Source organism: Prionailurus bengalensis, chromosome X, assembly GCF_016509475.1.
Source record: "Prionailurus bengalensis isolate Pbe53 chromosome X, Fcat_Pben_1.1_paternal_pri, whole genome shotgun sequence".
Lineage (NCBI taxonomy): Eukaryota > Metazoa > Chordata > Mammalia > Carnivora > Felidae > Prionailurus > Prionailurus bengalensis.
In genome coordinates, this window is record NC_057361.1 from 99,987,635 (window position 1) to 100,004,978 (window position 17,344).

Sequence of the window (17,344 nt, forward strand, 5' to 3'; positions counted from 1 at the left end):
ACGAAATTTCTCCTTTATTTACTTTAAAAAAATTTTTTTAATGTTTATTTATTTTTGAGAGAGAAAGAGAGAGACAGAGCATGAGTGGGGGAGGGGCAGAGAGAAAGGGAGACACAGAATCTGAAGCAGGCTCCAGGCTCTGAGTTGTCAGCACAGAGCCGGAGGCGGGGCTCGAACTCACGGACCAAAAGATCATGCCCTGAGCCAAAGTCAGATGCTCAACTGAGCCACCCAAGTGCCCCCGAATTTTCTCCTTTAAATTATATAAACAAATAAATAAAAAGACTGTGCCTTTTCATCAGTCATATAAATAACATTACAATTGAAGGATATTTAGGCCCTTTAGTAATTATTCCACCTTCCCAAATAATTTCTCCCAGATGTAAAACAAAGACTCTAATGGCCATTATCTAGTATTGATACAGCAAATACTCAGTGTCCAGGAAGGAACAAGTTGACACTCAGGGAATCAGAAAAGACTGTTTATTTTGGACCCGTGCCAGGCCAGTGGAGTCACCTCCAAAGGGTGAGCATCCAGCTAGGGTTTTGCTGATCTTTTGTACATATGTGCTTCCGGGATTGGTGGGGCTAGTACAGTCCAGCTTCTGGTTTCTGACAGCAGGCTGATACAAGAGGCAAACAAGATTGCAGAAGCCAAAAGCATGCAAGGGGAGTATCTGGCCTGGGACATCTGGCTGCCCCTTTTAATCTGCTTTTTTTTTTTTACCAGCTTTCCTTCTTAGTATCGAAGCCCTATTATAAGGCACTCAATGTAAGGTACAGATTCAACTTTGTAGGGGAGGAAAAATAACTTTCCCTCTACCCTTCTAGGTTCTTGACTGAGACCCTCCTGTAATAAAAGTCAGATTAATAAGAGAAAAACAAACAGAAGTTTGACAACATGTATACTACCTATATATATGGGAGATACTCAGGAAAACTGAGTAACTCCTGAAATGGCCCAAGATATCACCTCGAGTACTATCTCTAGCTAAAGACAAAAGAAGATATTGAAGGTGGGGGAAACCAGTTTGGGAGGTTATCATGCAAAACACAGTAAATGAGATTATGGTTGTTTTGCAGATTTAAGTCACTACCTTCTCCACTGATAAGAGTTTTTAGAGATTTAGTCATCTTCCTCTTCCTGGTACAGAGAGGGAGACACCCTTACAAATGGAGATTTCCCTTGTATATGTAAGTATTTTGTACAAAAGGGTAACTGGTTTTCAGAGCTTCTCCTATGTCTGCTATTTCTTTCTTAAAAATAACCAGTTAAAGGTAATCCTTATGTCAAAGAGGGATATTTTGGGGTAGCAAATTCTGCTCCCCTTCCACTTCCAGCATTTAGTGTACAAGGCTCTAATCATTTTAAGTGTTGAAAACAGGCCATTTTTCACCTCCATCCAAATCCCAAATCAGTAGTTATCCACGTATATTTAATGAACTATTATAATAATACAACAGGTATGTTTATTATATGTTTCTACTAGGACTAGAAAAAATTTGTATCCCAAAGTAGTTAACTGTCACATTAGATCTATCTTCTGTAGTTTCTATCCATAAATGCCAGATTTCTATTTTTCTATTAATCAGGTCCTTTTCTATACCACCCTTCTAATCAAACTAGTTAACAAAACATCTTTTTGTGTGTGTTAAATTTGGGGCATGAATATCTGGATTCGTATTAGTTTTACTTTGATATTATTAAAAAAACCTTAGTAATGAATATGGTCCTATTTTTATTCTGCCAATAATCAGATTTTTGAATTTATAAGCCCAGGCTGTGTCTATACTGGGAGTGTAATTTAAAGCTGATCAGAAATGTGTGACTTTAGGGATCATTATTGGGAGTAAAGAAAAAAAAGTAATGTAACAAATAATATGTTTGATTTCTAGTAAAATGTATTTCTTATAGTAACTTAAATAACTACTACTGTGAATAAGACACCAAGGCAGTCTGAGAATTATAGGAAGTTCATTAGAATACCCCCTTTCAGCTGAGTTCAGTACAAATATCAGTCACTCAAGAAAATTTAAGTTTCAAATCCCTTGTGAGAACCACAGTCTAGTCCTCCTGAGGAGCTGGCTTCACATGGGAGGCATGAATCCATCTGAGTCATCTTTTACTTTGAGAGCCATATGGGTGATCAGCAGCACCTCAAATGGTCTCTCCATGTGGTGGCTCCTCATCTTCCCTCCAGAACACTTTTATGTAAAATAAATTGCCCAGTCTTCTTCCATTAGGTCCCTCCAGGCCCTTCTGGCTTTATGTCTCAGGGTTTCTAAGGAAGAGAGAAGCCATTTTAAGTATTGAACATGATTATGAGAGAATTCAATTAAACAGACAGAGGAAGTGATTTCAGACACAAATTCACAGTCCTGATGTAGGGGAGGAAAATTTACTTCTACCCTTCAACATTCTTCCAGCTGGCCTAAGAATTAAATTGGCATGAGACAGATTAACAGAAGAAAAAAACTGAAGTTTAATTACATGTGCACAGGGGCCCAATAATGAAATTGAGACACAGAGAAGTCAACGCAGGCAGTTTTTATTCTTTTTAGACAAAAAGACAAATCTGTGAGGAATTGATAGGGCAAAGAAAACTTGACTTTGGGGGCTTCAATTAGGAAGGAATTCCAAAAAGAATTTGGGCTGTGGTAGTAAATTAGTAAAAAGTAACACGCGTTGTTTATACAGTCTTCCTGGCTCTAAATTTCTTATCTGTGGTGATACTGATGTCTCTTTACCTCCTGGTATAGGGAACGTACCTTTCACGTGGAGATTTATTTCTTGCTTTGTGGAGACAAAGGAGGGGTCAGAGAGTTCTTTTTGCACTGGCTGTCTCTTAATAACATTTATTTAAAATGATCAATATGCCGGAGCACCTGGGTGGCTCAGGTGGTTGAGCATCTCACTTTGGATTGAGTCATGACCTTGTGGTTCATGGGTTCGAGCCCTGCATTGGGCTCGCTGAAGTCAGTGTAGCACTCACTTCAGATCCTGTGTCCCCTTCTTTCTTTGTGCCTCTCCCACGTGTGCTCTCTGTCTCAACAGCAAACATATAAGTAAATAAATGAATGAATAAATAAATAATCAGTATACCAAAATGACACATTTTGGGGTGGTCTGTCCTTGGCCCGTTTACTGCCAAACATAAACTCAAAGAGATAACATTATTGTTTTCAAGAATCTCTCTATTTGTGACAAAGCTGGTGGTAATTCTGTAGGCCACTTTAACCCAGTAGATTGCTGAATCTTAGCCAATAAACTTAAGAGTTTGAGTCATCTATTGTACTTGCAGTATGATAGTTTTTAGGAATCTACATACATTTGCATAATTCCTGGACAACAGTGGACATAAAATGATTTCCTCTATCTGATTCCTCAGGGTCCCCAAAATGGTGATTATGTGCATTAAGAGAGCCTTTATCACTGCCTGAACATCTGCTTTTGAAGAGGGAAAGCCTAGGCCATTCAGACGTCATACATACCACAACTAGACAAAAATTTCTTACCTTTCATAGGTGTTAATTTTATGAAATCTAACTGCCATCAGGTTCCTGGTAAAGTTGGTCAGAGAAAAGTTTCTACACCTACCTTTGATGTGGTCTGTAAAGAATTCTGACAAATAATAAAACTCTTTAATATGTTTTGAATAATTTCATCTATTTGATAGGTGTAGTAAAAGTCTAGTGACTTTAAAAATCTCTCTTAGATGATTTTGACAACATAACAATAAACTAATCAAGGAAATAAAGACTGGTATAGGAATTATTTTGTTAGGTAATTTTTATAGTCCAGTCGAATTTTTTTTTAGCTCCTCCCATTTCAATCCATTTGTTCATTTCCCTTTGTGAAGTGTATTTTTGAAAATGAACAAAGGTTTTAGTTATTAAAAGTGGTGCTTCTAAGTTTGGAATCTGTCATGTTTTTACAGCAGCTTTTGTAGTTCTTTCAGCAAAATCATTGCCTTTAGAAATTTTGTCATTTTGCCCTGTGGAAGTTCTACAATGGATACTGATAATTTGAGTAGGCAGTTGTAAACCTTCTAACAAATCAGCTTTTAATTCTTCATGAGATATTTTAGTCTTCACTGAAGTCAACAATCCCCTATTTTTCTAAATTTGCCCTGTTGCATGACAGATACCAAACACATATTTATCATCAGTATATATATTTGCTTTGTGTCCAGAGCCAAGAATTTCAGCTCTAGTAACTGCTACTAACTTATCTGCTTTACCCAACTTAATCCCAGACAAAATACAGGCTTCCAAGATGTTATGATAAGTCACCAAAACATAAAAAGCCTTGAGTTGGCCACTTTTGTCCCAAGCATATGACCCATCAGGAAACGTTATGGAATCTGCATTTTGAAAAGGATTATCAGATATATCAGACTGGGGCCGAATGTTTTCTTTTATTACAGTTGTACAGTTATGATCATCTATTCAATTTCCTAATCTGGTAAACAAGTAGCAGGTTTAGGAAATTGCGTCTTGTGATCATTGTATTAGGATTGGATAATAATACTTATTCCTAGCCAGTCTGACAGTCTACCAACAAATGCTGGGGGTTATTCTTGTGAGATAAGTATCATCACATGTGAGATACTCAGGTAAATCAAGTGACCCAATGCAAAGACTTGAGCCTTTTCATTAAGTGTGGTGGCTGCCACCACAGCTCAGAAACATGCAGGCATTTTCAGGGTGCCATAGCATCCAGATTGGTCTATAGTCGAATCCCAGCTTTAGAAGTTAAAATTCTAGTAGTACCTTTATTTTTAGTACAAAACAAATGGAAAGGGTGGCCTTAAGCCCTTTTGAAGCCATAGTGTCAGTTTTACATTACTGGAATAACTAGGAAGTCATCTACATATTGAATAATTATACATCTTCCTGATGGGACAAATTTCTCTGTTTTCCTGTAAATGACTAGAAAAAATAGTAAGGGAGTCCCCCAAACCCTCTTGGAATTCTTTAACTTCATAAGACTTACTTATGACTCCTTCATAAGTAAAAGCAGACAAGAATATAGACTCATCCACTAGAAGAAAAGCAAAAAGCAAGCAAATACATAAATAAATAAAAGAAGAAAAAAAGGGCAATACAGATCAATTACAGTGAAAAACTTTGCAGACAATGGTACTAAGTCAGAATAGTTGCATGGTTAGGAACTACATAGGTTAAGGAACAGAAAATTTATTTACTTCTCAAAGATACTGTACAAATCTACATAGTAGTCAACCATCTTTATCAAATTTATCTTCCTTCTTTACTAAAGTACGCAACTATTATAGGGTGAATCCACTTTCAAAATTATGCCTCCTTTGCCTAATTTTATCTATTTATATTTTTAAATTAAAATTTTTTTCTCCTAATTTTATTTATGTATGTATGTATGTATGTATGTATGTATTTATTTATTTATTTATTTATTTTAACGTTTATTTATTTTTGAGACACAGAGAGACAGAGCATGAGCAGGGGAGGGTCAGAGAGAGAAGGAGACACAGAATCTGAAACAGGCTCCAGGCTCCAAGCTGTCAGCACAGTGCCCGATGTGAGGCTCGAACCCACGGACCGTGAGATCATGACCTGGGCCGAAGTCGGACACTCAACCGACTGAGCCGCCCAGGCGCCCCTCCTAATTTTAAAATATAACGAGTTTTATTCCTTCAAATTGAGCTCTAAACAAAGGATATTGTTTTACACATGGCCATGGCTTATCCTTTTGGTAAGCTAATTTTACTGGTTTTCTGTCTCAAATTAAACTAGTATCATTATTGCTAAATAATGGCCTAAAGTGATGCATCAATTTGTCTCAGCCCTGGCACATAGTAACCAAATCAGCTGACTTTTTCCAGTGGGGCTCAGCAAAACACTTCATCTGGAGCAGTGATTATGGTAGCCTTTATTTGCACGGTACAGTCGCTTCCCAGTAGGTTTATAAGAGAATCAGGAGAAAGTAAGAAAACATGTTTCTTAGAGGAAAAATCTGAATGGGAACCACTGAGGAAAAGGAACTATGAGACGGCTGACCTTGAAATAGCAACAACCTGTATTGCTGTAGCACCCAGATGCCAAATGAGAAATTTCCAAGTTAATTGCTGAATAAGTAGCACTGGAATCTATTAGAAAAGGTAAGGATAGGTTAACCTGAGAGAAAGTTATTGAAGCATATTACTCTCTAGTTCCCACCCCTAAGATCCTCCCAATCTACCAATTTTTGAGCCATTTGCCAATTATTTCCTAGCTGAAGGTTTTGTCCTTCTGGGTTTTCTTGATTGTCTTGTTGCAATTTTTGTACCCTCTAGAGTCACTTCTTACAATCTCTCTTCCAGTGTCCTGGCTTTTTGTGATATGATATGTAATTTTCCCTTCTTCCTTTGCTCCCTTCATAGGTTGACCAGAGTAGGGTTATTCCCTTTAGTAAATTATTTGAGCAGCTAACACTGTGGGTTTTCATTTTTTCTCTTCTTTGTCTTAGCTGCTGCTAAGATTTGAGTAACGGTCTGTCCTTTTGCCTTTTCAGTCTATCTGATTGCCTTTTCCCTGACTTGAGTTTGGATAGTGGGCAAGAGAGCCAGTACAGCCAAGATGAGTCAGTACTAGAGGGTGATTTTGATCTGCCCCCGCTTCCATACTTGTGAATGCTGAAAAAACAACAAATTGCTAATGGAAATCAACTGGGGACTCACTTAGTTCTGGGTATCTCTTGGCAGTGTCTCCCTGCTCATCATTAGCAGAAAAGCATTAAGTAACCCCTCTTGATGGGTTTCTAAAGCCCTTAGTTCTTCTACAGTTGTAAAGGGTGGCTGATAGCTTCCCTTGGCCACAATACCCATCTTGTGTGTCATTTTCTAGTCCTCAACATCTTTGCTCCATGACTTCAGTGAAGTTTGCTGATTGCAAAATTCCTTGCGGCAGCCAGTGCACATCCCCATATGGGGCTACAAACTGAAAAGCAGCTGTGGAGCACTTCTGTGAGTATTTCTGGGCACAGAAAAAGAAGTCTTTATTTTTTTATTTAAAAAACGTTTTAATGTTTCTTCATTTTTGAGAGACCGGGAGAGACAGAGCATGAGTGGAGGAGGGACAGAGAGAGAGAGGGACACAGAATCCAAAGCAGGCTCCAGGCTCTGAGCTGTCAGCACAGAGCCCGATGTGGGGCTTGAACCCATGAACCACGAGATCATGACCTGAGATCATGACCTGAGCCAAAGTTCGGCACTTAACCAACTGAGCCACACGGGCACCCCGAGAAAGAAGTGTTTAAATGACTAATAGTGAGATGCCTGGTTGGCTCAGTCAGTGGAACATGTGACACTTGACCTTGGGGTTGTGAATTTGAGCCCCACTTTGGGTGTAGAGAGTACTTAAAAACAAAATCTTAAAAAAAAAAAAAAAAGACTAATATCGGCTGGTGAGAAGGCAAGTGGATTACCTGGGAGGCCTGGAAAGCTTCTCAATGGCATCAGCTTCACAGGTGATCTGAATAGGAAGGGCAGGTTCTCCTTACACATGCATATCCTGGAGATATTGTGGATTTGGTTCAGAACACTGCAATAAAGGAAATATCATAATAAAGTGAGTCAAATAAGATTTTTGGTTTCCCAATGCATATAAAAGTTATGTTCACAATATACTGTAGTCCATTAAGTGCACAGTAGCATTGTGTCTAAAAAGACAATGTACATACCTTAATTTTAAAATACTTTACTGATAGAAAATGCTAACCATCATGTGAGCTTTCAGTGAGTTGGAATTTCTTCTGATCACAGATCACCATAAAAATCCAGTATTTCAAATTTTGCATTAATATGAGAATTACCAAAATGTGACACAGAGACACAAAGTGAGCAAATGCTCCTGGAAAAGCGGCACCAATAGGCTTGCTCAAAGAAGGGTTGCCCAAGCAAACCTTCAATTTGTAAAATATGCAGTATCTGTGAAGCACAATAAATAAAGCAAAGCACAATAAAATGAGGTATGCCTATAGAGTCAAAAATATAGGATTATGTAGCACTTTGGTTTCTTTTCTCATGTTGATATTTATCAGGCCTAACACCATTTTTAAAATTTTCCCATATGGCCAATGCAGCCACTCTCTTCTGTTACCTTCATACAGTGACATAGTCTTTCATCCAAATTCCTGATTATTTCTTGATCACATTTCTTTATTATACTCGCTTTCCTAGCTACATGTTGTGCATTTGATAAGGAACTCTTAGAGGTGGATTCCAGGGTTGAGACACGAAGTGGAATCAGGCTAGGACACCAGACATGCAAGCATGTGCCCTCAAACAGGGCAAATGATTAATTACCAGCTGGAGAAGTTGTGCCCTTATCTTTCCTTACAGGGAAATCTAATGAAGCGAACCACCAGCTAAAAGATCATTGCTGGGGCGCCTGGGTGGCTCAGTTGGTTAAGCGTCTGACTTTGGTTTCGGCTCCGGTCATGATCTCATGATTTGTGAGTTCAAGCCCTACATTGGGCTCCGAGCTGATGGCATGGATCCTGCTTGGGATTCTCTCTCTCCCTCTCTGCCCCTCCCCTGCTCATGCTGCCTCTCAAAATAAATAAATAAACTTAAAAAAATTAAAAAATAAAAGATTATTGCTTCCTTCTTCTCAGGACTCAATTTGATGTAGGGAAAGATTAAGAGATGCAGAGGGAGCTTGTACAACAAAGAAAAGAGGATGGTTCTATGAAAGAGTGCTTTAATTTTTCCATTTTCTCTTTCATTGGTCTCAATCTTTCTTTCTGTTTGTCAGATCACTTTCTACATTCTCTCAGTTGACAGTCATCCAGTAAATACCACTAATTCATATGCCTGGAATGAGGCACTTCTAAGAACCCCTGCAAATATGTCCATTTGTCCAAATCAAAGAAACCGTTCCCACCACTGTAAGACTGGATTCTTATATGTATGCCCATTCCAAATGTGACAGAGAGATAGATGTTAGCAATTTAAGAGAAAGCTCTGCATGTAACAATTCTGTCTTTCTATATTTTTCTGCCATCAAAGCTATTGGTGATCCTGATGGGATTTTAAAGCTGGTATCACCAATGCTTACTCAATAATAAATTCTTGAATTTGAGAGCGTAGTTCATCTGGCTAGTATTCCAAAATAGTGGAGAGCAAGAAAGGACACTTTTCTTAATTTAGGGTTTCTTACCTGACTGTTGTGGATTCACAAGACTTTCAGCTGATCCATCCAATTCAGGAATTGCCAGATGAATCCTTATTACCAAATTGTTGGGAAAATATAATTCAATATAACATTTCCTGCCAACCCAATAAAACTTCTCCATAAAATGTAAACAAGAATGGAATAGTTTTATTATTGAATAAGCATTAAACCAAACTGCAGTGTGTATCACAGGCAATCTGCTAAAGAGATTGTATTGACCCCCCCCCCCAATTAAACCTCTTACCCTTTTGTATACATGTTAACCCATGTTGGTGTTCATTTTCAATCTGCTTTTTTTGCCTAGGATAACTTCCTTGTTCTTCTTTCCTTCTACCTATATAAGTCATTTTATTTATTTTACTTATTTATTTACTTATTTACTTGTTTTTTTACTTATCTATCTATTTGAGAGAGCGTGCAAGCCAGGGAAAGGCACAAGGAGTGGAAGAATCTTAAGCAGACTCCACATCCAGTGAGGAGCTCAATGCAGGGCCTGATCTCATGACCCTGAGATCATGACCTGAGCTGAAATCAAGAGTTAGATGCTCAACCAACTGAACCACTCAGGCACCCCTAAGTCTTTCATTTTATATAGCTCATCAGAGTAATTCCTAGCTACAAAACTGGATACTACCTGATTTCCTTTTGCCCCAAATAAACCCTTACAAAGTTTAATATGCCTCAGTTTATCTTTTAAGTTTTTAATTTTTTTTTAGTAATCTCTATACCCAATGTGGGGCCTGAACTCACAACTCTGAGATAAAGAGTCACATGCTGTTCCAACTGAGCCAGCCAGACACCCCATTTATCTTTTAACACAGCAATGCCCCATTATGTGCCCCATTATAAATGGTACATTAGGTCAGGATTGGAGTAGCAAGAGGGATTTGATGCTGGGTTTGACAGATTAGGGCTAGTGCTACTTAGATACTTCTGATTTGTATGGCTTCTAAAATCCAGGGCAGGGGCGCCTGGGTGGCTCAGTTGGTTAAGCTGCCGACCTCGCTCAGGTCACAATCTCGCGGTCCGTGAGTTCGAGCCCCGCGTCGGGCTCTGTGCTGACAGCTCAGAGCCTGGAGCCTGTTTCAGATTCTGTGTCTCCCTCTCTCTGACCCTCCCCCGATCATGCTCTGTCTCTCTCTGTCTCAAAAATAAATAAACATTAAAAAAAAAATTTAAAAAAAAATCCAGGGCAGGGCTCAGCCTGCAGATAGTTTGGGCCATAGAGCCGCAGCTACATTAAAGAAAAAGCATTTTGGGCCTAGAAACAAGAGGATTAGAAGTTATAGAGAAATAGATTTGTGTATAAAGGCATAATTGTTTTTTAAAGTTTATTTATTTTTGAGAGGGAGAGCATGATCAAGGAAAGAGCAGAGAGAGGGAAAGGAGAGGAGAGGAGAGAGAGAGAGAGAGAGAAAGAAAGAAAGGAAGAAAGAAAGGAAGAAAGGAAGAAAGAAAGAATGAGAATATCTTAAGCAGGCTCCATGCTCAGCGAGGAGCCAGACTCAGGGCTTGATCCCACAACCACGAGACCATGACCTGCGCAGAAACCAAGGGTCAGAAGCTCAACCGACTGAGCCACCCAGGTGCCCCAAGGCATTATTGTTTCTTAAACCATATTGAAATTTACTCCTTTTAAGCCAGTTAAGAAAATATATCACAAGACAAACTAAGCATGTTTAACAATAACAACACTTTTGAGAGAAGAATGTTAATTTTCTCTTCTGGAAATAATATTGCAGATGGTCACTTGTGGGTCCACTTTACCACAGTAGAGGAGCAAAGTTGTTGAAGCATAGAAAGCTATGCTCAGCTGAGCCACTTTTCTGTACAATAGTAAAGTACTTGAAATCATTCCTGAGATCAAGGTTTAAAACCATTTTAGGAGACAAGACTTTAAGTGTTTTATAGCCACCTCTGTAAGAGGTCCTTTCCTGCCCCAAATGGTCAAAGCTTAATTAGAAGTTGGATAATACTTAAGTTTTTTTTCTCATATCTTCTGTTCAAAATATTATTATCATTGGTAATATGGTTTGTATCTTGTCTGATCTGGATGATACAGTCCAAAAAATAGGGCTTGAGAAGACAGACCCTACCCTCATGGAAGAACGGGTGGGTGGCCCTCTGGGTACAGGTCACATACCATGACTCATTTCCCCTAGTTTTATAAAGGAGGGCTCTTAGTTCCTTGATTTTCAGTGAATTGGAGTAAAGGGTGTGAATTACAATAGTGATGAGGGTGTGTACTTATAAGTGAACTACCCTGTTGAAAATGGTACGGGTCCTGGAGGAAGATATTTCATATAAGGTAGCATCTGGGCAATAATATGACTATGGGGAAGGCGATGGAGAAGAAGTCATTGGTAGACCTGAAGCCTGAATCAAGTCAGAAGTACCTGCAACCTGGGAAGGATGTGGCATTAGATGGCTTATTGGTGGTAGAGGTGAGAGTATGTACAGAATGTTGCTCTGAGGTATAATATGATGAGAGTTTAATGCCACTGGGTGACCCTGGTATTCAGGATGATGGTGAGTTCATGTATAGAAGCAGGAGGTGGCGGTTCTCAAGTATCTGAATTTGAGCCATTCTGAATAGGAACAGTTATTAAGTTGTTTTCTTGTTCAAATACAAAGGTTTCCTGACTCATGAAGGAGGTTGAGGTGAAGCTGTGTGTAATGAATTCTATTGGGTGAGCACAAATATCTTCTAGTGGGTGATTATATGGCTTGTGCAGCACATGTTGGAAAGGAGGTGGTGATATAATGCACTGCCCTGGAATATTGGTTCGTATGATGCTTGTCTGGAAACCTAATAAAATGATCAGAGATTTCATGTGGTGATGGGGCAATATGTGGGACGAACAGTTTCAAGTTAAGCACGGGCAGCAGGCTTTTCAGCTCTCATAAGGCAGTGGTTGATATGAGCCTCTAAATCTCTTTGAGACAAGTATGTTCTCTTGCATCCTTGAACAGTGCTGCACATGAATAGAGAGTCTTGTGTATGTTCCTCAATTCGCTCCACAAGATTACTACAGCCTGGACACATCTTATCGCCTTGTTTTCCATGTAAAATAGCACATGCATAGCAAAAAGCATGCTTGCATGGAATCAGTGCCCCATAGATTTTAATCAGTAATTTGGATTTGTCACAGAAATGAACTAGAGTATCATCCTTTTCACCCAAGATGTTTATTGGAAAGTCCCCCAAAATATCTTCATTAGATCTTTGCTCATTTCCAAACAATTTGCCCCCCTTGGAGCCATACCATTCCTCCTTGCTATGATGGACTCCTCTAGTGTACTCCATAATTTGGCTTGCAAGGCCTAAGGGGAATGGAAGTTAACGTCACTGACCCCGGAAGCGCATGCATGCTACCCTCTTCAGCCTATGAGGCAAGGTGGAAGTGCAAACGGGTTGCTTCAACTTTGACCTCTTCTTACCTACCCCCATTCCAGTAAGGGAGTTGGGCAGCAGAAAGAGCAAGTGGAGCAAGTGTATCAGAGCTGAGTTTGGTTAGGCTGCTGCTTGTTTTCTGCTTCAAGAAAAAGTAGCCTTTAACTGGAGAAAGAGGCTAATCTGGAATGGGAGTGGGGTGGGGAGAGAGCGCACAGGTGCACAGTAATATCTGAAGACATAGTCTTGAAGCAGGTGAGACAGCTCACCCTTAAAGGGTTGTTGGGTTTTTGTTGTTGTTGTTGTTGTTGTTGTTGTTGTTTTGATAATGCAAGTGCTTTCCTTTTTTGGGTGAAAGCCCGCCCATTATATGAAATGTTCAAATAGAGAGTGGTTAGCTCATTGTCAACATGCTGTAGCTCCGACTTCTCAAACTTTTCTGCCAAAGTACCCCTAATTATAGAGAAAAACAAATGTAACTGTGAGGGTGAGGGGGCAAAATTCTAAGTACCTCTGAAAGCAAGATATTTCTTTGAATAGTTGTACTTTACCTTAAAATTACATGAAGATAGCTTCCTGTTTTAGAATATTGGTTCATTTTAACAAAAAATATTGCTTTTAATTACTTAGTTAAATGACCTGAATCTCTCCCTGCTCCTAAAGTCTTTGAGTAAGTGATATCCCAGGAAGCTGTGCCAGGCAAGGTACGTACCAAATCCTGGTATATCTTGTGTATTTCCCCTCAGTGTTGGTGCACTAGTTCGTGGTGCACTGCACAGACTAACTTATTTATTGAGTACAGGGTTATCCATTAGGACTTAGAAATACTTTTTATACAGAATCCTTTATCATGGTATTTGTAGATAAGAATATTTATCTGTGAATAAAAGTTCAAAGTTAAAAGCCCCAACAAATTAGGGAGATGATTAGTCACATTTTAAAATGCTTTCCCATATCCCCAAATTTCTGATTTTGGTTCTTTAAATATTACATCCTCAAGGTATATTTGATATCCATTTATAGAGCATTAACACCTTGGAGAGAGACCTAAGTGAAATAAAAAATTCAAGACCAAATAATCAGAGATTACTCAAAAATGAATATGAAGCATTTGATAAATGATCGTATTCGTTAATGGAAAGATTAGGCTGGATTTACTGAAATGCCATTTGTGTCCATATTTTGGGGACTTACATCCATTGTAAAGTGAGGCTCACCCTCAGTGTGATAACTTCATTCCGTACTGTCCAGAATAATTGCGCTCATTTTCATTTACAGGGCAACTTTGCAAAGGAAGTGATGAACTACTATAACCAAATATGCCAAATATATGATTAAAAAATAATTAAAGGGTAGGTCAGAGCAGGAAATTGCCCTCATTAAGAGATTATCCATCTCTGCTGCAACACCAATGCGTAGTCAAAGCTGACCTTTGCCAAACAAAAAGACAAAGTCAGCAGGGATGTTGCACCAGGTTGAAAACGCTACAGAGAAAAGAAAAATAAAAGCCATAAAAATATATTTGATCGTCTACATTTAGATCCCGGAATTGCTGAAGCATACAGCCAGATCAGAATATTTTTTGCAATTATACTCCATGATTGATGCTGGGGATTTGGAGAAACTCTGAAATAATGGGGAGTTGGAAAATTTTCATATTTGCTGACGTATTTTATACAAGAAAACATATATAGCCACGTGGGACATTTTACCAGAAAGAGTGAGCAAGAGAGTGAGTGAACAATAGTAGTAGGGTGAAAAAGAATAAGGGACAATCCTCCCTTTTAATGTTGGAAAAGATTATGAAGCTTACAGGTGGTTAAAGAAGGAACCCTCTTTATCCATTTCATTATTGATGAATTCCTGAAAAGTTGCATGTAAGTAGGTACCAGTTTTCTCATCTTGACCTCTGGTGACTATTTTGTCTTTATTTTGAGTTTGTCACCTGTGGGCAGTGGTTATTGGTACCCAAGCCTTTGATTTCAAGGTACCCAAGCCTTCTTCAAATTAACTAATGCCATAGAAATACGTTAAGTATACAAGGGGACCTTGTGACTCAGTGTGCACCCTTCTTTCTGACTGCTTGGGATGAAGTGGTTTTCAATCCTTCTCTATAATGAGAAGGGCACATGTGTTCTGGGTGAAGTTGGAGTTGGGGAGGCCAGAGTTTTACGTCCTTAAGACTCTCCAGCTCTGGCACCCCTTTCATCCACTCAGTGGAACACAGTTTGAATACCACTCCTCTCAAAAAAAAATTGTATATATATATATATATATATATATATATATATACACATATATATATATATATACACACACACATATATATATATATATACACACACACATATATATATATACACACACACACACATATATGTATATATATATATATATAGAGAGAGAGAGAGAGAGAGAGAGCGCACACGCACACCACAGGGGAGTGGGGGAGGGTTAGAGAGAGTGGGAGAGAGAGACTCTCAAGCAGGCTTGGCATTGTCAGCACAAAGACCTGTGTGGGGCTTGAACTCATGAGCCACGAGATCATTACCTGAGCTGAAGTCAAGAGTCAGATGCTCAACTGACTGAGTTACCCAGGTGCCCCTCAAATAAATATTTTTTTCCTCTTTTTTTTTTTAAATGTATCACTTCTTTTTTTTCATGTTTATTTTTCTGAGTGAGAGAGAGAGAGAGAGAGAGAGAGAGAGCCTGCATGCATGTGGGGGAGGGGCATGGAGAATGGGAGACAAGAGTATCCAAAGTGGGCTCTGCACTGACAGCAGAGAGCCTGATGCAGGGCTCAAACTCACGAACCACGAGATCACGACCCGAGCCAAAGTCAGACACTTAACCCACTGAGCCACCAAGGGCCCCTGTTTTCTAAGCTGATATATAAAATAGATGAGCATTCACCTATCTATCATCTAGATTAAGAAATAGAGCACCAGTGTGCCTGAGTGGCTCAGTTGGTTAAGCATCTGACTTGGTTTCGGTTCGGGTCATGATCTCATGGTTTTGTGGGTTTGAGCCCCATGTTGGGCTTTGTGCTGGCATTGCAGAGCCTGCTTGGGATTCTCTCTCTCTTTCTCTCTCTGCTGCTCCTTCATTCATGTGCACGCGTGCTCTCTCTCTCAAAAGAAATAAACTTAAAAAAAAAAGAAATAGAGCACTTATCAGTGCATTTGAAAACTCTGCTACACTCCTCCCTTGTTATCACCCTCACAGGAGGAAAGCACTAAATTGTGTATTCATTGTTCTCTTGGTATTTTCACTTTGAAAAATCACACACACACACACACACACACACACACACACACATATGTCTTTATACAAAATATTAGCTATTTTTGCATGTTTCTCACTTTGTAGGTATGGGATAACACTGTGACTTTCTTTATTCCCTTAACATTATATTTCTAAGATCTTTTCATGTTAATGCACATATTTTATAAATTATCAGTACTGCATCCCATTGTATGACTCTATTATAAAATTTTTTTAACATTTTTTTTGTTTTTTGAGAGACAAAGAGAGACAGAGCATGAGCAGGGGAGGGGCAGAGAGAGAGAGGGAGTCACAGAATCCAAAGCAGGCTCCAGGCTCTGAGCTGTCAGCACAGAGCCCCACGTGGGGCTTGAACTCACGAGCAGTGAGATCATGACCTGAGCCGAAGTCGGACGCTTGACTGAGCCACCCAGGTGCCCCTGTATGACTCTATTATAATTTAAACATTCTCCTATTTTTTTTTTCAAAAATTTTTTTTCAACGTTTATTTATTTTTGGGACAGAGAGAGACAGAGCATGAACGGGGGAGGGGCAGAGAGAGAGGGAGACACAGAATCGGAAACAGGCTCCAGGCTCTGAGCCATCAGCCCAGAGCCCGACATGGGGCTCGAACTCCCGGACCGCGAGATCGTGACCTGGCTGAAGTCGGACGCTTAACTGACTGCGCCACCCAGGCACCCCTAAACATTCTCCTATTGATGAATATTTGTTTTTTTCTTATGCTTTGCAATTATAAGTGCTGCTTTGAAACATTGTTGTACATGTCTCTTGTACCTGTTTAAGAGTTTCTTTAGAGTATGTGTATAGGATTGAAGTACTGGATCATAGACAATGAGCATATTCAACTTTTCCAGTGTTCATATTAATTTATCAGTGGATTATAAAAGTTTTTGTTGCTCACCTTCACCAATACTTGTTATTAACAGCCTCTTAATTTATTACAGATTTAGTGCTTGTAAAATTTATGTTTTCTATTCTTTTTTTTAAGTTTATTTATTTATTTTAAGAGAGGGGGAGGGAAGGGGCAGAGAGAGAAGGAGAGGGAGAGAATCCCAAGGAGGCTTTGCACTGTCAGCACAGAGCCTGATGCAGGACTTGAAATCAGGAGCTGTGAGATCATGACCTGAGCCGAAGTCAGGAGTCGGATGCTTAACCTACTGAACCACCCAGGCACTCCGTATGGGCTTTATTAAAAATAATTTTTATTTTTTATTTTTTTATTAACTAAAAAATGTTTAATATTTCTTTATTTTTGAGAGAGAGCATGAGCTGGGGAGGGGGGCTAGATAGAGGATCCGTAAGATCATGAACTGAGGCAAAGTTGGACGCTTAAACAACTGAGCCACTCAGGTGCCCCTAGATTTTTTTTTTATTTTTAGGGGCTCCTGGTGGCTCCAGTTGAGCATTTGACTCTTGATTTTGGCTCAGGTCATGCTCACACAGTTTATGGGATTGAGCCCTGTGTCAGGT

General features: G+C 39.2%; 1 pseudogene; it reads right to left on the reverse strand.

Annotated features, from left to right (window-relative positions):
• Positions 1 to 461: 461 nt before the first annotated feature.
• LOC122477136 overlaps positions 462 to 17,344 on the reverse strand; it is a 61,663-nt pseudogene continuing 44,780 nt past the window's right edge.